General features: G+C 37.3%; 1 long non-coding RNA gene across 1 annotated transcript; it reads right to left on the bottom strand.

Moving 5' to 3' along the window:
• Positions 1–690: 690 nt before the first annotated feature.
• On the bottom strand, positions 691–26986 carry LOC116269155. The gene is made up of 3 exons (XR_004176538.1): positions 25872–26986; positions 7912–8873; positions 691–1406 (listed from the first exon to the last, which is right to left on the bottom strand). It is a non-coding gene; the product is annotated as an uncharacterized LOC116269155 (long non-coding RNA).
• Between the last annotated feature and the right edge of the window lie 771 nt (positions 26987–27757).

The following is a 27757-nucleotide window of genomic DNA, read 5'->3' as shown; positions in this document are numbered from 1 at the left end:
GGTGAATTAGAGCAAGATACTTTTTCTTTGTGTGTTTCTGGCTGGCTGTGCGTGTGTAAAATGGGGGAAATAATTGTGACTTATTGTATGGATTTGCTATTTTCTGTAAGATGACATATAAAGTTTGCAGTATAGCGCATGGACAACTGCAGGTGTTTCATAAAAATTAGTTTCTTCCTATTCTATATGATATATATATATATATATGAGGAACTCAGTAAATAAAAGCTCAAAGTACTGATGTCATCATCATCATTATCATTGTTTGGAAGTATTTAGGAAAAGCCTAACCTGAAGATGAGTATAGACCATCTGTCTTCTTAAGATTTTGTCCAGTCCTGTGTATTCATATAATTCACTCACACAAATTTGCCTTAGTGGTGATAAGTTATCAGATTTCTTATGTTCCCTTGCAGGCCTGGTAAATTGCTGATGTTTGTCATTTTCTTAAAATCTTGTAATTTCTTCAGATGTTTTCTATACTGATTTGAAAATCATCAAATTAAACCTAAAAAAATCCATACAATTTAACTAAGGCCATATTCCTTCCATCTTTTCCTTCTCCCTCCTTCTTTCTTTGTCTCCCTTTCTTCTTTCCTTTTCCTTTCTTTTCTTTGCCTTTCTTTCTTTTCTTTCTTTCTTTCTTTTTCTTTCTTTCTTTCTTTCCTTTCTTTCTTCCTTTCTTTCTTTCATTCTTTCTTTCTTTCTTTCTTTCTTTTTCTTTCTTTCTTTTCTCTCTTTCTTTTTCTTTTGGCTATTTTATAGCTTATTTATAACCAAACACCTTATATTACTTACTTTTGCTGTTTAATAAATTACCCCCAAACTTATTATCTTAAAACCAAACACTTTTATTATCTCACACTTTCTGTGAGTCAGGAGACTGGGCATGGCTTAGTTGAGTCCTTTACTTACTGTCTCACCAGTCTTTAAGCAAGGTGTCAACTGGGCTGTATTCTCATCTGGAGGCTTAACTAAGGAGGAATCTGCTTCTAAGCTCATTCACATTGTTGGCAGAATTCACTTCCTTGCAGTTGTAGGACTGAGGGCTCTGGCTTCTTGCTGGGTGTTGACTGGAGGTTACCCTCAGCTCCTAGAGGCCACCCTCAGTGCCCAAAGGCCACCTGCAGTTCCTCATCACCCACGCTTTCCTAACATGGCTGCTATTGTAACTTCATCAAGCCAGGAAGGAGAGTCTCTAGAAGAGTCTGCTAGCAAGACAGAATCTTATATAAATGTAACATAATCACAGAGTGACACCTGATGACCTTTGCCATATTTCATTGGTTAGAAGCAAGTCACAGTAGCTTCTGGCCACATTCAGTGGGAAGGAATTATCCAAAGATGTGAACACCAGGAGGCAGAAATCTTGGAGCATTTCTGCCACATGACTCAAACACCACCATCTGCAGGTAGACAAACAAAGACAAAGACCAGAGACTCTGCTGAATAGTGTTATGCTCTATCCTACTTATTTAGAAATCTTAAAATCTGTGAATTAGGTAACTCTTCAATACTTTACATTTAGTTCTGCTTCTATCTCTTATTCCTTAACGTTCGTTTGCTATTCCATTTTTCATATCAATTTCTGTATGAGTCCCTCCCTCCATCTCTGCTTCCTTCCTTCTTCCTTTTCCTGCAAATGCTTATTTATCCCCCTTTATATTTGCAAACACTATTTTAAGTACTGCGGATACAATGATGAAAAAAATGCCCAGTCAGTCTTAATCTTCACAGAGCTTATAAGTAACTAGGGAATCAAAATTATATAGACAATCCCAAGATACTGTCACAAACAGGATCACAGAGAAAGCCCAAAGTGATGATCGGGCTACCCCACCTGGGAGGGAACCCAACCCATTCTGGAGGGGAAAAAAGACTTCTCAGCAGATGTGACCTCACAAATCTAGTTAAAAACATAGTATAGTAGTGAAGTGGTAGAATGTGGAAATCTATATTGAGGACTAAACATTTTTGATCTAAAGAGCAAGAAGAATTGCCTTTATTTCACATGCTTGAAATTGTAGCTTATACTTCAATCGATAAGTACATATAGTTCTACTGATGCATTAGTAAAAAGAATCTATAAACAAACCCAATGAAGATTATATTTTAATATCATTTAATAAAAATTACGATTATCTAAACTTGGGCAAACTCTTTACTTTTTGTATTACACCATTCTTGTGCTGTTATGAAGAAATATCTGAGAGTGGGTAATTTATAAAATAAGAAGTTTGGCTCACAGTTCTGCAAACTGTGCAAGAAGAGTAGCAGCATCTGCTTCTGGAGTGGCCTCAGGAAGCTTCCAATCATGGCAGAAGGCAAGGCCAGGTGTGGTGGTAGCTCATGCCTATAATCCCAGCACATCGAGAGGCCAAGTGGGGGCAGATCGCTTGGCACAAAATATAGAGACCAGCCTGGGAAACATGGCAAAACCCCATCTCTACAAAAAAATACAAAAATCACCTGGGCATGGTGGTGCATGCCTATGGTCTCATCTATTTGGGAGGCTAAGGTGAGAGAATTGCTTGAGCCTGGAAGCTTGAGGCTACAGTGAGCTATGATTGCACTATTGCATAAAAACCTGAGTGACAGAGTGAGACCCTTTCTCGAAAGAAGTCAAGGGGGAGTACGCACATCATGAGGCAAAAACAGGAGCAAAAGAAAGGAAGTTGGGGTGGGAGGGAGGTGCCACACACTTTTAAACCACGTGATCTCAGTGTTGACTCAGAGCTCACTTATCACCAAGGGGATGGCCCAAGCCATTCATGAAGAATCTGCCCCCATGATCCAAACACCTCCCTCCAGGCTCCACCTCTAACACTGGGGATTACAGTTCAACATGAGATTTGGGTAGGGACAAATATTCAAACTACCTCACTTCTCTATGCTTCAGGTCCCTTATCAACAAAATGAGTGGGTACTGGTCATTTCTAAAGCATTTTACTAGTTCAAAACTCCATAAATCTATGAGTGTGTAGGGGGTGAGAATGGCATGTTATGTCAACAAGAATGATGCTCTTGGAAGACACTTTAGCCGAGATCCAAACTTAGGTCTCTCATCCAGTCAAGGTAAGACCTCCCTCTACTAGCAAAGCCTCCCTCTACTTTGTGTGAATTATCAAAAGGCGCCACCTCCTCGCGGATGCACTGAAAGGCATCCCTTCTGCAAGGCACAGGGCTTTTCAAGAGCTGTGAGGGATGGATTTTAGGCACCCCTGATGCTCCCATGCAGAGCGGAAAAAAAGTACATCATGGTTCTGAGATCAATGTTATTTCTGATCTAGTTGTGACATTTAAAGTTCTGGCTTCATGAGAAATGAGAGACGTTCTGGCAGAGGTGTAGGCAATGATTTGTCCATGGTCACTACCAACCTTATAATACATATAAATTCCTGAACACTGCAGTTTAGGAAAGGAGGTCCTCTTGGATTTTAACAGTATTTTTCTTGGCACTTAACATTTTTGTAGGCAGAATTGTGTGTTTGCATTTAAAAAAATCTATTTTAGTTTTCTCTTTAGCCAGTCTTTTTTCAGACTTTGGTATAATTATACTTAAGATGTTTTGGGAACAGCAAAATGATCAGCTTTACAATGCACAGCCCACTGTCTATTGAGGTAGATTTACCATTCACCCCTTCTGGGTGAGGGCTCCTGTCGCAGCCCCTCCTCTGCTGCGGAGCTGACAGACTGCATTTCTTGCTCTTCCTGGGATCCCAGACACCCCTCTTCCCTTCTCCGAGGGACTTGCTACTACCCACGGCTCAGCCTGTGACTCATCTCTCCAGAGTAGGCTGCACCACTGGCTGCCTGGTGGCTATTCAAGAGTCATTATTTATACCTGTTTAAATCCCCACTGGTTTCAAAGCCTCAGAGGAGGTGAGTCCCATCCAGCAGATGTCTTTCTTTTAGATAGAATTAACTTAGGCTTGTAAATGCCCTAGAAGCTAAATACCTTCTTTGCTGCCTCACTAGCTGACAGATGGATGGATTGTATTTTTTAATTCAATTTTGGCACTGTACTAGGTCGCCATGGGCTGGGCAGATCCTGAAGAGAACCAACTTGAGTCTGACAGTCCTTCCAGAACATGGCACCCACCTCCACCATATGACACAGCCAAGTACGGCCTTAAAATGAAAATATAAGATGGGAATATTATATACAAATGTACATATTGGGCAATTAAATAAAATAAACCACTTCTCTGACAACAGAAATTTACTGAGAGTGAGCTTAGAGAGAGAGTCATCTTTAATCCTCACTATCATCAATATCATAATGGCTAATATTTATTCATCAATCATTTACAATCTGCCAAACTTTTGCTAAGCATTTTTCTGAATTACCTTATTTAATCCTAGCTAAGTTGCTATTTTATTTTAAGGGCAGTCTCCTTTATTTTACAAACAACTTTCCAATAATTAATTAGTAAAAATGTTTAAATGACTCCGTATATGGTGTTAAATATGGGATTGATGAATATGTATTTACATGGAAAGATGCCCATGAGACATTTTAAGTTGGGAAATGAACAAAACAAAAAAGCTGTTGCAAAAGATTTTCTTTTCAACAACTTTGAACTTTATGCAAAAAAAGGATTTTTTTTTCATTTGGAAATAGAAAATGTATATTATACATGTGTATATCCCATTATATAAAAACGATATTTACATACAAGGAATAATTGGTTACATTGTAATATGGTTAATTCCAAAGAATGGGATGGAAGTGAAGGAAGGGGGTGAACTCTCTTCTTTCACTTTACTCACGTCCTTATAATTTATTTTAACTACAAACACTATATTGATTTTTGTAATAGAGAACTTTTTAAGGTAAAAGTAAATGAATGAAAGATGTCATAGACTCATCAAGTTCTAAGCATTTTCTTTATACCACCCAAATGAGTGTTTCATCTAAGTTCTGAAGCATCAATGTAATGGCAAGCCTATAAACATTCACAATTGACTAAAGTTAAGTAAACCTAACAAAAACAAAGAAGTCTGTATCTATTTTTCAATTGACCTAAATAGAGATTGTTCATAGTAGAGCATGCTGGCAGTTAGCCAGTTCCTTGTAATAATTTAATGGCGGTGATGATAATTATAACCAACATTTATACAGTGATTCTCAGATTTACAGATTAAAAAAGCAAGCTCACTTATAGGTTTCATCTGACCCTTATAGTGACGCTTTTAAGGAGATATTTTATGCTAGCAATAAAAGCAGTGCTATATTAAGCACCTGCATTCCCAGGTGCCAAGCACTGTACAAAGTGGACTACATATGCCATCCCATTTAATCCTCAAAAAGATCCTATGGATTAAGCATGTGTTGGGTTCAGCAGCAAGTTAGAGAAAATAAGTAACAACAATGGTTAAAAAAAAATAGAAATGCATTTCTTTCTTCTCTAAAACCCTGGGCTTTGGTGGTGATTCCATGGTCAGGAGGGATCCAGGGCTCTGCTCTTGTTCTACTGTTCTCAACACAGTTTACATTTCATGGTTCAAGATGACTTCTCTAGCTCCACCCATCATGTCTGAATTCTAGCCATAAGGAAGAAAATGGCATTCTCCCTCCTTTTTAAAACTTTTAAAACTTCTTGGAAGTTACAGCCACCACTTTTATTTAGACCTCCGTGTCCAGAATTTAACCACATAAACACATCTAGCTGCAAGAACAGGCTGACAACATGGACTTCTTTCTGGCATCTGTGTCTAGCTAACTTTTGGGGGTATTTACTGATGAAGAAGGGGAGAATGGATATTGAGGTAAAACTAGCAGTCTCAGACATAATATATTATTATTCTCATTCTACAAGTGAGAAGCTAATGAATATATCCAGTGTTACAAAGCCAGTAAGTGATAGGGTTAAGTTTGTTTGACTGTGAAGTTTATGCTCTTTCCACCACAGTAGACTGTCTCTTATACTCTTAATCTATTTCCTAAGATAGGTAAGTTAGAATTCAGCTAATCAGATATAAAACACTTTTTAAACAAAAGGCCAGCTATCAAAGTTTTGCTTTTGGCCTGGATACCTATTTGCTACATCAGCTAGTGGGCTTACCAGAAATAAGCAGGTACCCCATACATGTGTACTTTTGGTTAATACATAGTTTAAAAATAGAAGTTTCTAGAATAAATTATAATATTCCCATCTAATAGCTGTAAAAGTGACATTCAGTAAAGAATAATAAGGAAATCTTTGGATAAAGAGAAATGACATCTCTATAGCCATCAAGACTGGCTTATATCTCAATACAAGAAACTGTTTCATGTAAGATTGCATTAAATCAGATATGGGGTTGGAATGACACTTGTTTAATGATGATTGCAATAACAATGTAATACAGTTACGTAATTAATTAGATGCTAAACGCTATGTGTCTAAGAGTTTTATGCTGTAACAGAAGTAAAGGAGATTCATGTGTGGCTACAACCGTGCTGTCTATTGAGCACTTGAAATGTGGCTGGTCCAAATTGCGATGTGCTCTAAGTGCAAAATACACACAGGATTTTGAAGACATAGTATAAAAATAAGAATGTAGGCCGGGTGCGGTGGCTCATGCCTGTAATCCCAGCACTTTGGGAGGCCAAGGTGGGTGGATCATGAGGTCAGGAGATCGAGACCATCCTGGCTAACACAGTGAAACCCCGTCTCTACTAAAAATACAAAAATTAGCCGGGTGCGGTGGCGGGCACCTGTAGTCCCAGCTACTCCAGAGGCTGAGGCAGGAGAATGACGTGAACCCGGGAGATGCAGCTTGCAGTGAGCTGAGATGGTGCCACTGCACTCCAGCCTGGGCAACAGAGCGAGACTCCATCTCAAAAAAAAAAAAAAAAAAAAAAAAAGAAGAGAGAGAATGTAAAATAACTCTATAGTTTTTATGTTAATTACATGTTGAAGTGATATTTTAGATATATTGGGTTAAATAAAACATAATATTAACTTTATTTTCACCTATTTCTTTTTACTTTTTAAATGTAACTGCTAGAAAAATTTAAACTACATATATGTAGCTTGCATGAGAAGCTCATGTGAGATATACTTTTTGAACAATGATGGTCTACACAAAGAGAAGCAAAGGAGAAAACAAGGACAGAGGGTCTTCACCATTGTTTACGAAGAAAAAAAAAGTTCTCACTGTGAAGTGTCTTGAATCTCCCAGTCACTAGAGAGGGGATCTTGTTTCTGGGTTGCAGTACTTCAACAGGATTTCTAAAGATTTATTTCAAGCTCTCTGAAAATTCATCCCATTCCCTTTTAAAGAACTCACCTTCAGGAGGGAAGGGAGGAGTTGAGGCAGAGAAATTTCCAATAACTAATTTGGTTTCCCAGATCTTCCAATAGAGGAAGGAGTGTCTAGGGGAAGCAACTAATGCCTTGTGGTTATTGGAAAGAATATGCCCCACTGGAAGTAAATGCACTGATCTTGAATCAATTATAGCACTTTTCACTGCAAATAATAGAAAAACTGGCTTAAGCAATGAGGAAACATATTGTCTCAACACCAAGTCCAGAGATAAAGCAGGCTTCTGCTCCATTTTTCTGCAGTTTCTCAGGCTCTGCTTTTCTGGGTATGTTGGTTTTCTTTTCAAATTATTTTTAATAACATAATGAATTCGTGGCTTCATTTCTTCTTATTATTCTATTTATTTTTTACCACACTATCATTAAAACTTTCCAAGAATTTTGCAGGCTTTTTTTGGCCTTTATTTATTTATTTATTTATTTATTTATTTATGTAGTGAATATATTTATTGAGCACCTACAATGTGCCAGACATAACACAATTCTTGTTCTTATGGAGTTCGCCATCTCTCTCTTATTAGATAAAACAGACAAGTACACACAAATCATCTCTCAAGTTTGTCAAAACAATAAGGTTCTTCAATAGACTTAAAGTTACCTAAATTCAAGTCCAAAACTGTCTTTGAAATCCAGTGGCCAAATTTGGTGGAAGAACCAGCCTGGTCAGTCCAAGCCATTCCTGAGAAGGGACTTGTATCAGCAGGTTTTTCTGTTCTTCAGTCCGTGCTTTGGATCCATCAATGACTAATGCTTGTGGAACTGTGTGATGAATCTTGCCAAATATCTTTGTCAAAGAAAGAGAGTGAAGCTTTAATTTTCTGTGAAATTCTGTTTTTCTTTTTGCCCAGGTGAAACACTAGGGAGGCTCCGTAAGGCATGACTCTTTGAAGAAGGCCACTATCTTTTACTGCCACGACACCATTTCTCAGAACGCATCACATGGCCCCTGAGTGGTCAGAAGTCCAGAGAAAAACAAATCAAGCCCTCGTTTAATAGTAAAATTGTTGTCTGACCCTCTCAAATGGCTTTTTAGATCTCTTGCAAACTGAACCAGAAGATCTTTGGTTCAAGTTCCTGACTTAGCAATTTTGGATATGTTATCTCACATGCAATGATCAGGTTCTTTGTGGAAGTTCTCTTTAATTCTTTGTGAAATAGGTTGTGCTTTGTTTTATTTTTCAATGCCTATTTGAAATCTGAGGAAACAAAAGCTCGGAAAGTGACTGGGTCCTTGACTTCCCAGCTCTTTGCTACAGTTATTGGGGAACACAGTGACCCCATCCCTAATCGCTTCTTCAAGAGGTGCAAGTGACCCAGGAATTCCCCGGCCATTGCACAATGAACTTTCCATACCTTTATTGGGAATTCAATTGTGGGGAGGAAATCAAAACTTCCAAAAACATTATCAGGAGGCAAAAATGAAACCCCATCTGCATTTTAATTTTCCAGTTTCTCAGTGTCAGTCACTTTGTCATGGTTTGGCTCCCACTCGTTTTCTGCTTCAACGCTCAACAAGAAGACACAGAAGTGCAGCACCACCTAGAAGTCACTTGGTAAATCCTGTTGAAAGAAAGAAAGAATGAACGAATGAGCCCAGGTTTTCTCATCCTAGAGATTGCTATGAACTTCTGTCTTTAAAGATTGGTTTAATTTCAGGCCCATCTCAGAAAGAATAACCAGTTGGTGTGATGAAGAGTTTTTACATATGGGGTTTCCTTCTAGAGCTTTTATTACATTTCATTACCATTCTCCAGAGCAGACATTTTTTTTGTTTTTGTTTTTGTTTGTTTGCTTGTTTTGTTTTGTTGTTTGAGACGGAGTCTCGCTTTGTCGCCCAGGAGTGGAGCGATCTCGGCTCACTGCAAGCTTTGCCTCCCAGGTTCACGCCATTCTCCTGCCTCAGCAGAGCAGCAGAGCAGACAATTTTAACCAAGGATTAGGAGAGCTCAAAATATCTTTAGCATGCCTCGGTTTTCCCACATTTTTGACCAAGATACAGGAAAGAGAACAAAAAGTAGGGAGAATGACTAGCCAACTCTTAATTCTTCAGGTTGGAAAGAAATGCATTTCCTGTGAGTTGGAAAAGTCCTTCCGTTCTTTACAGGTGAGTGGACAGCAGAAGTATTTTTCTTGGTATTCTAAGTAGAAGTGGCCCTGGAAGCTGCTGAATCTTGGTTTTAACCAGTCAACTGAATTTGGCTGTGTTATGGGAAGTGGACCGCTAATCATGAGTGCCTCTTCCGGTATTCCATAAAATCCTCCCACTCCATTTCTTGGCACTATAGGCCCCTTGTTTTGACAGATAGCTCTTACCTAATGATACAGATAGTTGTTCCAATTTATGCATAATGTTTTTAGTGCTAAATTCATAACACACCATGTACTGTTTACAGCAGTGTATTGATAACACACACATATGTATGTGTAGCTAAAGACTAATAACTTTCTATTTTGTCACTTACAACAATTTGCACTTGTTAATGATTTTTTCCCAATACTTACAATCCAGAGGTAGAGTCATTACAAATAAAGTGAGGGACCTATGGCAAGAGAGGGTTTGCTTTTCCCCAAACTACTCTCTACCATACCCCCTGACATCCTATCTCTATCTCCCTTCCCTCATCTAAAAAAAAGAAAACCACAAAATCTCTCCTAAGGATGTTTGTCAATGATTAAAATTCTACCTTCAATGGCATATATTCCTTTGATAGACTGCATCTCTTAATGGTATATAAATTACTCTGGAGAAAGGTTAACGTTGTGATTTTGCTATTTAGCCTTTGATGTTGATGGCGAAGAATGCATAGATCATGAAGCTGCTAAATAAATCCTCACAGTGGTATTGGTGGTAGGTGAGATTGCACCAGGCAATTTTGAGTATCAAGGGAAATTTTTGTCTACTGAACACTGTGGGCAGGGTTGGCATTCAGATTGTGCTTCTTTCTTCTTGCTTGTGGCTATAGAAGGCTAGAAAAGTATTATATAATCATGAAAAGCACTTGGAACGACTCCTGGTACTATCAGCTTTGTTGAAATTTGTACTGACTTGAGTTATGTTAACTAAAGTCTAATTGTTAAAACATTTATTATCAGAATGTATTTCTGATAATGTTTATACAATTAAGAAGTGGCAAAGTTGGCCTAAGAAGCCGAATGTATCTGATTCTGGATACAAACCTTACTGTTTTGGAATCATATACATTAGGCTTCTTAGGCCAACTTTGCCACTTCTTGATCATATAAACTTCAACTATCAGAGCCTCATTTTCAGTTAAAGTTTATTTAAGTCAAGAGTAGTCTCCCTTTATCCATGGTTTCAATTTTTGCAGTTTCAGTTAGCCCTGGTCAACCTGAAAATATTAAATGGAAAATTCCAGAATTAAACAATTCTTAAGTTTTAAATTTTGTGCCCTTCTGAGTAGCGTGATGAAATCTCATGCTGTCCCGCTCTGTCCTCCTCGAGACATGAATCCTCACCTGCACGCTGTACACACTACTTGCCTATTAGTCACTTAGTATCCGTCTTGGTTATCAGATTGACTGTCCTGGCAGCCCAGTGCTTGGACTCAAATAACCTTTATTTTACTTACTAATGGCTCCAAAGTGCAAGAAGAGGGATACTAGCAATTTGAATATGCCAAAAAGAAGGCGTCAGTTGCTTCCTTTAAGTGAAAAGATAAAAGTCGTCAATTTTAGGGAGGAAAAAAATCATACGCTGAGATTGCTAAGATGTTCTGTCTGTGAAATTGTGAAGAAGGAAAAGAAATTTCTGCCAGTTTGGTTGTCACATCACAAATTGCAGAAATTACAGCCACAGTGCATGCTAAGTGCTTGGTTAGATGGAAAAGGCATTAAACTTGTGAGTGGAAGACATGAACAGATACGTATTCCAACTGATGGCCATCAGGTGTGGTACTCTTCTAGGTTTCAGCTATCCACTGGGGTCTTGGAACTTATCCCCCATGGATTAGTGGGGGACTGTTGTACTTATTTTATAGTATTAGTATAGTATATTGTATAGTACTTTATAGTATTACATATTAAGTAAGATAATGTGTGGTGGTTATTTAACACAGTGTAGATTTACTTAAATAATAAAGGTAACAATGATGATAATGATGATGATAGATGAGACTTTAACAGATGCATGTCAAGGTTTTACTCTTTTCAGTTGCTATATTAGTATTAAAATAAAACCTCTTAGGTTCCTAAGTAAAGACGTTTTTGACGACATGGTAATAGAATTTTTGAACATTAATGTCTTTTGACATGATAAGTCCAAATCTATACCTATTCCCAAGGCCCAACCTAGATCTATTATTACTAAAGATATTAATACATGCTTTGAGTTCTTTGCAATATAAGTAAGTCAAATGCTACATATCATCTTACCTCTTTCCTTGACAGTCTGTGAGCTCCTTGAGTTCCATCCTGCATACTTTTTAGACCGTGCTTCCGTTTTGACTTCAATCATTTTCATAGAATCAACCTACAGTGATTCCTTACCCTGTATGCATCCATATACCCAACCACCTATGGTTGTCTCCATCTGAATGCCCCTCCCCAGCCCACCCTTACCTTCTTGGAGCCTTTAGAATTTGGTTTAGATATCACCTCTTCTAGAAACCTTCCCTTTCATATATAGTTCAAGAGTTCCTCTTCTGAATACTTACAAGTTAGATTATATACTTTGTGTAACGTGACTAGTTGGCAACACACATGCTTGATATATAATTAGTATATCATGAATAAAGTCACTTGGTCCTTTCAACCACTTCTATTTTCACACACATATGCTTCACTCATTTATATTGCACATGTCTTATAGATTACTAATTTATTTATCTATGCTTAATGCATCTTCTGAGCTTCACGCATCCTGTTTATTTTCTTGCCTTCTACAGCCGAATTGATTACTTGCAAATACGCATTACAGATTATGTATTTTTATCATTCAGTACCACCAATTTGAAATACTATCTCTTCTTGAAATTTACCCTTGACAGTTTACCCTTTGAACCTAATCCAGGTATTAAAGATTTCTAATTTAAAGGAAAAACAATTTGTTCCTTTAAGTCTCAAGGTGATTTACAGAAGTCAAGTTAAATGGCACCTTGGTTAACTACTTTAACCTCTCTAAGCTTTAGCTTCCTCTATCATAAAAGTAAGACTTTATATCAGATACATGTGAATGCTGCCATTTCAGCTTCATAGGGGCACGGGGGCATGTTCACTTTTGAATGGTTTAGCAGATCATATAGAGTGAGTATCTCTCAGGTCTAAGGATAGGTGGAGAGGGTTGAATATCTAAATCAATACAAGGAAAAATACCCTATAAGGCTGGGCATGGCAACTCAGACCTGTAATCCCAGCACTTTGGGAAGGTGAGGAAGCAGGATCGCCTGAGTCCAGGAGTTTGAGATCACCCTGGAAACACAGTGAGACCCCAAATTTTAAAATTTTTTAAATTAAAAATTAAACTAGCCGAGCAAGGTGGCGGGTACCTGTAGTCCCAGCTACTCAGGAGGCTGAGGCAGGAGAATGGCATAAACCCAGGAGGTGGAGCTTGCAGTGAGCTGAGATCGTGCCACTGCACTGCAGCCTGGGTGACAGAGCGAGACTCCATCTCAAAAAAAATAAAATAAAATAAAAATAAAATAAAATTTTAAAAAAATTAGCCAGACATGGTGGCAGGCACCTGTCATCCTAGCTACTTGGGAGGCTAAGGTGGGAGGATCCTTTGAGCCCAGGAGTTCGAGGCTGCAGTGAGCTATGGTTGTATCACTGCACTCCAGCCTGGGTGACACAGCAAGGCTCTGTCTCCAAAAAAGGAAGATACCCTATAACACAGAAAGAAATGCTTGCTGCCATGTGGAGTTGCTTTCAAACCTTTAGTGCAGTAGGCCTACCCATGCCTTTTCCATGACCAGTTAGTAAGTAAGTGGCCTGCTGCTGAATAAGGTGACCAACCATTCTGGTTTGCCCAGGAGTCTCCTGGTGTTAAGAGTGAAAATTCTGCAACCTGGGAAACCTCTCAGTCTCGGGCAAATCAGGATGGTTGTTGAACCTATTGCTTAGTCTCTGTTTCCTCAAATATAGAGGGGGAGATATAGACATATCCATCACAGCAGTTACAAGGGCTAAAAGAGGTAATGAGAGTAGAGTGTTTAACAACAATGCCTTCACTATGAAGGCCATGAACATCATGTTTCTCAACCACCAATCTAGTTTGGGGTTTCATCATTTCTGAGTAAACTTGTGCTTATTTTTATTTTATTTTACTTTATCTCATTTTTCATGAAACACATGTAAACTGTCAGAGAATGGCAGATGGTTCCTCCTAAAAGTGCTGGTTTGTAACAAACTTAAAGGATAGAGTTTCCTCCTCTGCATATTATTATATGCAGCATTTGACTGCTAAGGGTTAAGGTTCCTCCTGTGTGTGGTGTTCATAGTTCAAATCTTTGGTGCAGTAGGCTTAGCCATGCCTTTCCCACAACCAGTTAGTAACTAAGTGACCTATGCAGATCATAGTTTCAGTCAATATCTTCCAGGCAACTGATTAACTTCCCGTAGTTCACTGTAAATCAGAATAGGCAAAATTTTCCCTACTAGCCAAATATGATGTTCAACCTAAACTTAGAGTTTCAAAACATTTCAAACAAATGCAGAGTAAAATGTTCGGTAAGTGTAGCCAGATTTGACAATTACATTTTGAATGGCTGATTACATGTTTTACAGCTGTTTAAATTTAAGTGTTTCAATTTGGATGCTTAGTTACCTTCTCCCCTGTGAGAGCACCTTGACTACTCTGAGCTTTTATACCCTTCCTTGTAGCAATGACTTCTTTGGAGGAAGTCAAATCTCATTCTCGGTGGCAGAAATAAAGTGAGCAGTGAAATGTAAACAAGGTCTCTTGACTTGACAAGATGTTCAAAATCCAAAATCCCTCTTCGCAGTGTAATAGCTATTGACAAAGTTTAAACATATATACTCTTAGCAATCATGTTGCACCTCATTTAACACTGAATTATCTGCCTCTATAAATCAAGCTGCAACATTTGTGGGCATCTGTTTTCAAAGATTGTTTTAGCTTTGGAGAAGGTTTCACTGGCACTCTCATCTCCCTTTCTTTTCCCTAAATTTGAGACACTTTTGAATTTGCAAAGTAATCTATTTTCTGAAATTCTGTTTCTGGCATAGGAATGTATTTAGATAAGAGAGGGAACTGATGAAATGTGAAGAGAAAAAGAGGATTATTAATCCAGGTAACAGTTATATTGTGTTTGTCGTAGGTAATTTATCATTATGTGTCATCTCGACTCTTAGAAAACAAGGGATTGCTATGCCTCAGAGGGGCATCCTCTCCAACACTCCAACTTACCTTCAGCTGGGATTGGATGACCTGTCTTAAACTTCAAGGAAAGATTAACACTTTAAAATGTCTATAGAGAATCAAACAAGGATATTGTCTAGTAGATTTTAAAGGAATAGAGATTGAGAGGCTGTTCCTAGATGGGAAGGGAAACTTACAAGTCACAAGGTCTGATACTAGGTGGGGCTCTTGCTCATTCTAGGGCCTATTCTTCTCTGCATAATTTGTCTATTGTACATGACTTGATGGCACAAATCAACAGCAATCACTTCTTGTTATTATGACGTCTCATGGTTTTGGGTGCTTACTGGACTCAGTGAGGCGGTTCTTATTGGGGTGTCTCATATGGCCGCAGGCAGTGATTGCAACATCTGGTGCTCCTTGATCACCACTCTCTATCATGAGGTCTTTCTAGCATTGCAGCTCTGGGGTGTTAGATTCCCGCATGGCTCTTCAGGAGTTCAAAGGCACACAGTTTCCAGTCTACTTCTTAGTTCTTCATTATTAAACATGAACACACAGCCAAGGATCATCAGGCATTTGAGGAAACTGTCTAACACAAATGATAAAGACTAAAATAAAACAGGAAAAAAAGGAACTTAGAGGAAATGGATATAATAACATATCATATAGGCTTCCTCTTTTCCAGCTACTGTTCTGAGTGCCAGGTACATTTTGCTCTCGTTTGTACCTCACAATAATGCCATGTGTTATTGTGTACTCTTATTGTTTCTATTTTACTGAGACAACTGATGAGCAGAGGTTAGATAACTTGCCCAAAGTCATAGGCACAGTCAATGGCAGTACTGATTGGCATTTAAGCTGGATGCAGAGTCTAAATTTCCAGCCAGTACACTATATACTAGAAACCATTCATGGAGTAACAGGAAAAGTTTCTGTAAGTCATATCCCCAGAAACAAAAGTAGATTTTGCACCCATGAAAAAGAACAGAATGCTGTCTAAAAGGAATAAATTTTTTAAAAACTCTTTAAATTTAAAAAAACAATACAGTAACACAAATAAGAACAGAAGAATTTAAACACAAATTTTGAGAAAGTCAGAAACTAAAATAAAAATCAAAGACATGAAAAACAGTATAGAAAAGACAAGAATCAGAGGTTTCACATCCAATTAACCCATTTATGCAGGAGGTTGCAAATTTCTTTTGTGTGAAAAATCAGACCTTGGCGATGACCTTGAGCAGTAAGATATAAATAACTCTCACAAGCTTAGTGTTCCAATAATGGAACACTAGGCATAAATGGATTAATAGGAGTTCCACAAACAGAGAAGAGATAAAACAGAGGGCATAGCATTATCAAGGAAATCATAGAATAAACATTTCTGGTACTGAAGGGCACATTCTCAGATTGAAAACGCTGATTAAGAACCTAACACAATGAATGAAGAAAGACCCACATCAAGCAAGGCTTATCATCAGGAAGCCAGAGATAAAGAAAAGACCTTAAAAGTCTCCCAGAGAGAAAAATCAGTTCTCATTACAAGGATTCAGAATCCAGATCAGATTCCACTGAACCTCTCAACAGCAGCATGGGCCCCGTTCCAGTCGGAGCACTGCCTTTAACATTCTGAGGGAAAATGATTTCCAACCTTGAATTTGGTACTGTGCCAAGCCACAATCAAGCATGAGAACAGAATAAAGATATTTTTGACATGCAGTACCTCAATATATTTACCTCTCAAATCCTACTTCTCAAGAGGCTGCTGAATGATTTGCTTCTTCACAATGAGAGGGTCAACAAAAAAAGAGGAGGACATGAAATCTAAACTATACCGGGCTGGTTAAAAATGAGAAAGAATGGGAATACTCAGAAAAAAGCAGATGACATTTCTAGTACCACAGCAGTTCAGGCTACAAAATCATTTTTGGTAAAGACTTGCAAGGGGAATAAAATTAGCCATTTGAGAGTAGGATGAACTAAGGAATCTCTGGAAAAGTTCTTGTAGAGAGACACTCTTGGGAATCTGTGTCTATTTTATAGGCAAAACACAGCAACATTTGCTCTTTCCTGGTTATCCCTCACTCACACAAGAAACCTTATTTGAGACATAGGAAAAATAATCAAAATGAAAATAAAGTTGTATCTTCAGGTCACAGGTCAAGACTGCTCTTCACTAAATATTGAGTTTTATTGTCATTTGAATGAAGAGATACAATTAGGAATAATAGAGTATCTGCCTTGGACCAGAGAAGCAAAAGGACAGACAGCCCCAGGAAGACTGTCTCCATGAAAGGAAAAGTACTACCGATAGTTCACCTAATGTGTCTTAATTTTACTGAGAGTTTAGCAGCAGTATCAGAAGATTTGAGATTGCATGAATGATAGGCACATAGGAAACAAGAAAACAGAACAGTGCATGGCTATTTTAAAGGCTAGGAATAATGGAAATTAATATGAGAAAAGAAATGTAAATTACAAAACATGGCATTTTTCAGCTGTGATTGATAGGCACAGTGACATCAATGGAAATATTAAATATTAATTTAACCCCAAAGTCTGCTATAGAGTAAGAAGATGGAAGGAGGGACATGTATTTGTGGTGTGTGGTGAGAAGCGTGCATCAGACTGCTTAATCTTAATTTCTCATACAGGGAAATCATTCAATAATGATATCTAAAATTGAAAAGTCAGTAAAGTGGGCAGGTAGTTTAGAAATTTGGAAATACATATAAACAAATCAAGTGTTGAAGATTCTGCTTTTGAAGTGAGGCGATGTAGCAGGCAAGCTACTTTTATTAAAAGCTCTCTAAGTGCTATTTTACTTTGTAAAAGCATGCATCTGTATATTACTCTGATAAAATTAAAAATTAAATAGAATTGAAGCGCCAATGAAATAATATTTATCAGTAGCTCCTATCTGTATCTATGACTGTGACTAGAAACTAAGAGCTGTTGCCCCGCTTGGTATGACTATGGATTTAACAGAAAACATACTGTTGCAAGAAGCCTGAATTTCCTTGATGGAACAGACTTCTTTCCACTGAAGCACTGAAGGACACTTTTAAATTGCTCTTGCTACCTGGAGTAGTAACACACTGGTCTACCATCAGTCATTAATTTTCAAAATAGTTCATCAGTTAAAAGAGCATCATTTTGGAGTGCCTTGAGGAAACAAAGCCAAAGGCTAAAGCATTCAGAGGGTATAGAGTGAGGTAAATCTGGTCTTTGGGGCCCCACCTAGAAGTTCCGTCTGCAAGGACAGAGCTGAACGAGATGGGGAGAGGCTTCAGGCTGAGGTGTAACAGTGTCAGCTGAAAAGGTTGGGCACTAGAGAAAGCGTGGGGGAAGATTGGACGGCAGTATTCAAAATAATACATTTTTCTATTTCATAGGTTTGCCGTAGGCTTGTTTTGCAAAATTAAAGACCTCTATGGTTTTATCCATTTAACAGACACATTTGGATTTAAATATCTGTAGAAGTATAAGAATTATTTTTATTCACTTTGGAAAGATTTCAAAACAGTAACTTCTTTTTCTAAATGTAGTGTCTCCTAAAGGTATTTGTTAACCTGATCTAAAAAAGAACGTCCTGGTACAAACAGACGTGTGGGGGGGAAAGGACAATGCAGTTTTTTAACTCTAGTAAGAAAGGGAGACTGGTTTTTTTTTTAGCCTACTGAAAAAATTATTAACATTATATTTGAAAACAGATTTAAGCAAGGTCTCTTGTTATCTTTCTAACCTCCTGAATGAAACAGTAACCTTCCAGCTCATTCATACTAAAACTTCTGGGTTTTTCTCCTATAGTTAACTTGTAGGTTCACAAGATTGTTCTCTCAGCAACTTCTTTGGATTGGTGCCCAACTTCATGTAACACATACCTTTTCTATTGTTAGCATATTTCAGCATCTCTAAGCTGTACTCATTTTTCTATAATCTCATAGACTTTTTTCTTAAGAAATATATCCAGTATCATCCTCATCTCTTAATCCTCTATCCCTCCTAATCACTTCCTTTACCCAAAATCTCCTTCCAAATAACCTTTGTGTAAAGTAGAAACTACCTTTAAGGATATTAAAACCATTGGTTTTAACATTGTTGAGGGAGAAGTTAAGAATACATTTCAAACATTTTAAATATCCATAGTCAGTAATCTTTGGGAATAAAACCTAAAGAGATAATTAGAGAAACACACATTGGTATTTGCTATAGTGTTATTTAAAATTGAATTGAAATTACTTAAATGTCCATCAATAGTGGATTGGTAAAATATGTAAAATAAAATCTAATATGATGCAGCACTTTAAGTGGTGAGTTGGAGATCTCTCTGTCTAATCATCTACTTATTTTATAAATTTTAAAGAGTATATTGTTACTTTTAAAAGAGTATGGTATTTTAGAGGAAATAAAATGTGTCTTCTACATTCTTGGGGTCTCTGACTAGACCTAAAAGTCAAATTGACATAAGATAGATGAATAGGAGAAAAGCACATAGGTTTTATTAGAATGGTACATGTACATGGGAATCCTCACAGGAAAATGGAACCATGAAGAAGTGACCAGAGTAGAAAGCATATGTACCTTTTGGACAAAGAAATGATGAATTTGTGAAGAAATGACAAGACAAAGTGGTTTGGGTTATGGGGCAGTTAATTGTGGGGAAGTAACTAAAAGATAAAGTGGGGAAAACTAGTGGACAGTAAGAGTTATTTCAGTAAATGTGTGTATATGGATTTATTTTAGTGTTGATTCCCAGTCTCTGCTGATAAGGATGTTCTTCACTTTTTGATACAAGGAAGGCATCTTTTTCATATGAAATTTTATGGCCTGTTTTTAAATAGAAAGGGGGTGGTCAGAAAGTCCTTCTAATACCTACTGTCTCCTAAATGTCTTTTTTAAATTATTATTTGAGACAGGATCTCACTCTGTCACCCAGGCTGGAGTGCAGAGGTGTAATCTTAGCTCACTGGAGCCTCCACTTCCTGAGTTCAAGCAATTCTCCAGCCTCAGCCTCCTGAGTAGCTGGGACTACAGGTGAGTACCACCACTTCCAGCTAATTTTTGTATTTTTTTGGTAGAGATGGGGTTTTGCCATGTTAGACAGACTGGTCTCAAACTCCTGACCTCAAGTCATCACCTATGTTGGCCTCCCAGAGTGCTGAGATTAAAGGCGTGAGCCACCATGCCCAACCCCAAGTGTCTTTAAATCAAAATAATCAGTACGCCAAAGGGACATATTTTGGGGTGGCAGGTCCTGAATTCCTCCAGTATTATCCCATTTGTTTTAAAAACTGTGTATGCCTAATGTCTATCCATATAAATATCTGAAAGAATGTTCATGAACATTTTCATAGTGATATTCTTTGGGTACCTAGAAATATAGGTGGGTTGCATTGGGTTTAAACAATTTTTTAATGAATTCCCCTATATTGTTTTGCTATAAGTAGGCATTATTTTTAATCAGAAAGAAAGAATAAGTTATTTTCATTTAAAAATACATATGGAAAATGAATTACTCTTTAGTTTAAGTTCTCTACAAATCATTTCAATAAAGAGTTTATCCTATTCTTTATATATCTGAATTAATTATTTGGTAAAAATAGCTAAACAGCTTTCAAATCATAAAGCAATGGTCTTGGAAGCAGCTCCAAGATATTGCCCTGATCTTTGAGCAAGATAATAATTAAGTTAAATACTTTCATATATTTTTCCATGGGAATATATTTAGGGGCAGTGTTGGGAGTATAATTAAAAGGCCAACCATAAATCTTAAATGGAACGAGCAATGCCTTTTGGGCCGAGGCAGTAACTGCTTTCATATACTGAGTGAATATCACTAATGAGAACATTTTATTACATGTGCACAATGGAAGTCAAAATCTCACTGTTCCATGAACACATTGTGAAACAAAGTATGCCGACTTGTCAGAAACCCTAGGAATACAAATGTGAGTTTTAAGTTTCTTAAGTAAGACAAAAGTGCAAAAGTTTTGACCGTACCATACACATACTTTCTGCTCATCAGCAGAAATTAGCACAACTTGATTAGAAAAATTGACCAGAGAGAAACTGGAATATCTAGAACCTAAAGAAAGGTTGTATTCACCTGCAAGGCTCAAACTCATTGAAATAGAAATGAAGTGGATTTCTCAGAGCTTTCAGAGTCCCTCATGTTAGTTCCTAGGTTTATCCAATTTCCTTGCCCGACAGTAAATATGGATTGCTTTTGTAAAATTTTTTACTTTTATACTAATTGCTATTGCTCTTATTAGTGAGGACAAGTAGCTTGGATTAGGTCCAATTTAAGGTCTGTGGAAATTAGTTTGGTTTCCTTCCAGACTAAGCCAATGAAAATAACTGGTTCCATTCATTTATTAGCCCAGATAAACAGAGCCAGTTTTATTCTGGGCATAATGCTTATCTGTGTGACTGACCTGCACTGAAGCAGAGGGGAAGACAGAAACCATGAAAGGCAGAAACTGAAAAGTTGGCCTCTTTTCCCAAGAGCTAATTGTGTTCCAGAGCAAAGAGAAATATTACGCAAAGGAGCTGATGTTAAGAGCAATAGGCTCTCTGGTGTTTTGACCTTTGATAGGGAAAGGTCAAATTAATTACTGATTAAAGTAATTTTACAGTGTATTCTGCAAGAACAGTTTTTCTTAGTTTGTACTCAGCTTAAAGATACACAGGAATGCAAATGAAATTACTCACTAAGGTACCGCTCCCTATTTGAAAACAATACTTCTCTCTTCCCAAACTGTGTGAAACGTATTTCCTTTCAAAATTAGATTACCACTTACTTTTTATTTTGAGATCTTTAAAATAATTCTACAAGTTCTTGAACTTTTCAGAAATGATCTTGTAATAAAACCAGGACTGGGAAATACTGGTTTATTAATTTGGGCATTAATTTCATGATTGCATATCACATAGCCTCTAACTAGCCACTATGGAACTGACCAAAAATGGCTTATCTCCAGTAGTTATTCTTTCTTTAATTAAATAATTTTTAATAAAAATATATTAGCATGGTAAAAATCACATAATACAAAGGACAGACAATGAAAAGTGTGCCTGCTGCTTTGTCCAGATTCCCATCCAGAAATAATCACTATATGTACTTTCTTGCTGATCTTTTCAGAAATGTTCCATGCATACATAGCATTCACGTGTACTAAATGAATATATAAAGCACAGAAAAATATTTATGTCTCACCAATGGAAATCTTCCTTGTACCTATTCTGTACTTTTCTTTCTCTCTTTATTTTGTTTGTATTTGTGTTTTAATTTAAAAACATGTCCTGGAGATCATTCCAAATAAGCTCATATAGATCTATATTATTCTTTTTAATGACTGAATAATATTAATTATATGGATATATCATAATTTAACTAGTTCTCTACTGAAGGATAGTTTGGCTGTTATCTGCTTTCTTTCCCTGCAAACAATGCTTCAAAAAACAATAAACATTCAGATATATAAATCTTTGCACATATGTATAAGTATGCACACATAGAATAAAATTCTAGAAGTGAAATTGCTCAAAGTTTCTCTGCTTCATTTTAAAAGCTCCCTGCGTAATAAACTTTACAAAATTTTGTCTTCATTGGAATAACTTCACAATGAAAACATTAAAAAGCCAAAAAGCTAACTATATAAGATAGAAACAGTGATGGGCGTTGATTTAAGGTCAATAATATACTCATTTTTGCATATTCGGTGTATTTTTAAAAATCAGCATATTGATGCAGCTAAACCAAAGAGAAAGGCTCTCCACAAGCTTATGCCCCTTTAAAACATGTGCAACTTTCAGTTCCTGAAAGAATTTGCCACCAAGTTGTGAAGAAGATACCTTCTAGAGCATTTAAAATTAAATTCTCTAGTAATTCAGTTGAGATCTGCAAGTCTCTATTGCCTGCCCACTCTTTACTAAGCCCACATAAACTGAAAAAAAAAAAAAAAGGATTCTCTACTATTCATGTATTGTAGGGACATGGGAGTGAGAGAAAGCAACTCAACAAAGAGTTTAATGAAAGAACCCTATTTGGGGCCTATTTTCACTGTAACTTGGAAAATTATTTATCATATTTCTCATATAACATAATTTTGATATGAGGTGATTTCTATTATATCACTTATCATGGGACAAAGCTACGTTATATAACAGGTGATATAAGGAAAGTCATATTTTTCTAGCACATTGTAGATATCAACAAATGTATTTTGAAGGAAAAAAGGAAGGAGAAAGGTAAGGACAAAACGACACTAAAAACAAAAACAGTCTCCAGCACGCATCATCCAAAAATATTTCCTTCATGTCTTATTCATTTTTGTGTCTCCATTGCTCATGTGATGTACCCAAGTACACATCTTATAATCCCATCTCTCTTGGCTGCTTTGTCTTTTTCTGTAACATGTACACACACAGACACACACAGAAACACAGACACACACACACACACCTTTTGCCTTTTCACCCTTCTATGCCTTTGCAACCATTGTTGGTTTCATCAGGAATGCCTTCCCTGCACTAATCCACCTAGCAATAGTCTACCTAATCTTGCATTGCTGACTCAAGGATCATTACCTCTCCTTTGAATCTGGAAGGTACACCCATGTCTTCCTCTAGGATCACATGCTCCTGGGGGATATCTCTTCATTTTTTTAAGAGATGGGGTCTTGCTATCATGCCCAGGCCATGATGAGGAGGCCATGTCTCAATTATAGCTTTTTTTTTCTTCCTGATCCCTTATTCTTCTGAACTATCAATTGGACATATCTGATCTTTCTTGCAATATTTATTACATACCATCTTTATTATGATCACTTGTGAATGTCACTTATGACTAGGCTATAATTTCTTTCATGTCTTCCCTAAAAATACAAGGAACATTCATATTTCTTACATTGTTTAACACAGTGCACTATAATTAAAAGAATGGCATCTACTATCCGGGTAATATGGCAATGTAATGGCTTATATTGCATCACTAAACACTTGGTAATAATAGCAAATGGTTATAGGGCTTACCATGTGTAGTCACTTATTAAAGTACTTTATATCATTAACCTATCTGTTTAACTTACAACTACTGAGAGGTCAGTTTGCTATTATCATTTCTATTTTCAGATGTGGAAACTGAGGCACTGATAAATTCAATAATTTGCCTAAGTTTAATAGCTAAGTGTTAGCACCAGTCTTCAAACTGAGGCAGTTTGGCTTCAGAGTCCATGCTCTAAGTTGTTATACAAGACTGCCTTGAGGCTTGAGGAGATGTATACCTCAACGCTTTGGGCTAAACATCACAATTCCTATTTTAGAGTGGAGGCTTAGAGAAGCAAAATAACTTATTCACAGTCACCACAGCTCATTGGTGAAGATGGGTTCAAAATTATTTTTAACTCTCAAATCCATACATTTTCTACTGCCTATGCTTCAACTGGAATCAAAGTTCTACTTCTCCCTCGGGCATGACTCACGTCTCAATTTGTATTTTTCAGCAGAAGTTTTTGCCTGCCCAGCATGTTTCCCCCAAACACACTGTTATTTCTTCAAGGATCTATCCCCTCTCACTCTCAGTCCACAGAGGCAGCACAAGATTTCTATTGCCCTTATGTTTACATGTCTTCTCCCCGGCAGGATTTGAAGCTCCTGAGAACAAGGATTCCTCCCAACTTCTTCCTTGTCCTCCTTCCTTCCTTCTCCTCCTCCTTCTTCTCCTTCATTAAGTTGAATCTTATGCATGACACATAGTAGGAGTTGAAAATATTCATTGAATGAATTGCTTGCATATGGTACTTGCTTACTCAATGTTTGTGGGATCGAGCTATTTGTCAAATTCCATAGCAAATAAAATGGGGTTCACCAAAATGTTAGAATGTCAGTAGGCAGAGAGAGATTAAGTATCATAGATGCCCCAGGAATCCTCTACTTCTTTGTACCGTTCAAGGACAAGAGTATTTGAGGCACTGGAGATTTCCGAGGCAGTTTTTATGGGAGGGACCATGTAGAATACTTAAGCATAATTAACCTGTTAGTCATAAGGGAGTGACCATACTGACAGATTCCACTTCTTAAAAGGGGGAAAAACACAACATTCTCCGGATAGGGCAGTAAAGGGATTATGATACCTACAAAATGGCAAAAGTCAAGTAATTCCTATGCAGTCTTGGACTAAATCAGATTAAGACATTTAGAGTTTCTAAATAGTAAAGAAGATTACAATGTCCATCCACCTTCTATCCTTCCAAAAATATAGTTAAAAACAAACAAACAAACCAAACAAAATGAACTCTAAGTCAAAAATAAATATAACAAAGTCCTGTGAAATTCCAAATTTTTCCACTGATAACTGTTTAAAGAAGCATCAAATATCTATTTTTTTCCCCAAAAAAATGTTTATAGGAACCTTCCCTGCTGTGTCCTAAATATGTTCTTGATTTTTCTTTTGCATAGTTTTGTGCTGACTCTAAGATGAAAAGCAATGGTGATGTAAGTGCTGACACAGTCGTGAAAGGTGGCCTCTCAGATTATGTCCTCTGTTGCTGCACAGAGACCCTGACTTCAGACTTACTGGTCTACATGGATTCTCTGTTTCTAGAATTCTATTCTATTCTATTCTATTCTATTCTATTCTATTCTATTCTATTCCATTCTATAACAGACATTCACTTTCCTTGTTCGAAAACCACCATTTATTTCCCATTATCCACAACAATATTGCCCTGAGTATTTTCTGAAGAAAGCAGTCGTAATCTTCCTAATATTCCTAATTTTACACTGCATCTGCAGTACAGAAAAAGTGCTTTGAGGTCACTCATATATGGGCCACTCTATCTCATTAATTGGGGATATCAGATTACACTTATTATCATATAAAGGCCCTAATGGGTAAAGAAGGTGAACACAATGATAATATTGGAGTCCCAATCATTTGGCTTTGAGATACCATATTTATCAGGGAATGAGACAGAAATGAAGAAGGGCAGTGTAAATGAGGAAGTTAGAAAAGATGCAAATAATTATATTACCATTCTTCTTAGTACCACACTCTAGTTCCTGCTTCTAATTAAAGAACCTGATATTTCAATCAGTTACTGTCCACACTGCTGAGCCTAGTTTAGGATGATTATATTTTTGACTCTGCATAACATAAAATTGTAGGAGTGGAGGTGAAAAAGTTCAAGGGAGAGGGGTATGAAAAAGGAAGTGTTTACCAAGAGAAGATTTAGCGTAGGTCTACATTACTTCCTTGCGCAGCCATTGATACTTCTCGTTTTGCTGGTTTTAGTCTAAGTTTTCCACTTTATGTCTCCATTTGCTGAAAGACAACAAGAGGAAAGCTGCGCCTGGAAAGGAATTGGCCCACAAGATAGTTTTAATAGTGGCTAATATTTTGAGTGCTTACAATTTGCAATCACAGTACTAAGACTTTGATGATCTGACTAAACCCGGTGCCCATGATATAGGTACTATTGTTAACCTAAGTTTACAAATGAGGAAATGGAAGCTTAGATTGGTTAAGAAAAAATAAAACTTACTAAGGCACAGTTGTGCTTTAATCACTACTCTAAAATGACAAATGAATGATGTGAGTATAATAACCTGAGATGAGACAATGGCTGAGTAAAAAGGGTTTTGGTCTAGGAATAAAAGGACTGTTTTTCAAATGCCTCGATTATGGGGTTATTGTGAAAAATCAGCTAAGATACTGTCTCTTTTAAGGCCTCTGTAAATGTACGCAAAAACAAACACAATGCGTTACTCTATTACACATAAGACAGAATGGTTTGAGAGTTAGCAAATTCCCATCGAAGAACTAAAATTGAGGGAGTTCACACTTGATATTAGAGGGAGAAAGATGGCTATATGACTATGTGATTAGGTATTCTGATGCTTGGGAAGTTGGGGCAGACAGAGGAGGATGGGCCCAAGATTCTTTCTAGGAAAGCAAAAGAGGAAATACCAAATGATGAGTAGGTGTTGGCTAGCATGGCATGGAGATGTTTACATCAAAATAATAATAATAATAATAATAATAGTAATAATAATAAAGAAGCAGAAGGAGACAGAGACATCCAAAGCCCAATTCCAAACTAGAGTAACAAGGAAGTGGATTTTTCTCTGGCTGTTGGATTATCTATGTTTGCTACTGTGGCTGCTGAAACAAATGCTAACCTGCTCTGAAGAAGAGGAAACTGGGTCCTTGGTCTTCTGCATATTTGTTCTGTGGATGCATGGGCCATCTAGGTTCTGTCTACGGGCTTCGCTTGCTTTGCTTTTTCCTTCCTTCCTTCCTTCCTTCCTTCCTTTTCTTCCTCTCCTCCCCTTCCTTCCTCCTTCTCTCCTTGCCCCCTCCTTTCCCTCCCTCCCTCTGCCTCCCTCCCTCCATCCCTCCCTTCTTTTCCTCCCTCCCTCCTTCCCTCCTTCCCTCCTTGGAAGCTCATGAAGTTGAATTTGAGATTTTTGCCAAATATCTTAAACTAGTGGTCTTCAAATTTAGTAAGCATTGGAATCCCAGGGATCTGCTTGCCAGATTTAGCAATTAAAAGTACAGGATACTCCATTTAATTTGAATTTCAGATAAACAATAAATAATTTTTTAGTATATGTATGTTCCCAATATTGCATGGGACAGACATACTTATACTAAAAATTAAATTTAACTGGATGTCCTATAATTTATCTGGCTCCCCCAGCTAGGGGGAGCTTGTTATATGCAGACTTACTAGTTTCATTTTCTAACTCTGTCAGTCTGAAATGGGGACACATGGGCCTCCAGGTGATTCCAGTGCAGCTTGTTCTTGGACAACACCTTGAAAGATATTGGTCAGGCTTGGATGATGCTGACTCGAGGATGAAACATTTCAGGAGGAGAGAAGGACATCTGGGAGCAAGGAGGGAGCTATGCATAACCATGGTAAACCCAGGGATGCTAGAGGACCTAGTCCTTGAGTAAGACCAGAAACAGCTCTGAGTGCTAGGACCCCAGTATGGTAACAAAAGAAGACATTGATTGAGTCCCACTGTTGTCATTTAGTCCTCTCAACAACCACATGAGAAAGATAACTATTATTATCTGTATCTCATTAGATGAGGAAAT

This window comes from Papio anubis, chromosome 10 (genome assembly GCF_008728515.1).
Source record: "Papio anubis isolate 15944 chromosome 10, Panubis1.0, whole genome shotgun sequence".
In the NCBI taxonomy this organism is placed as follows: Eukaryota; Metazoa; Chordata; class Mammalia; order Primates; family Cercopithecidae; genus Papio; species Papio anubis.
Note: the sequence above shows the minus strand (reverse complement) of the source record. Positions and strands in the feature narration are given on the sequence as shown.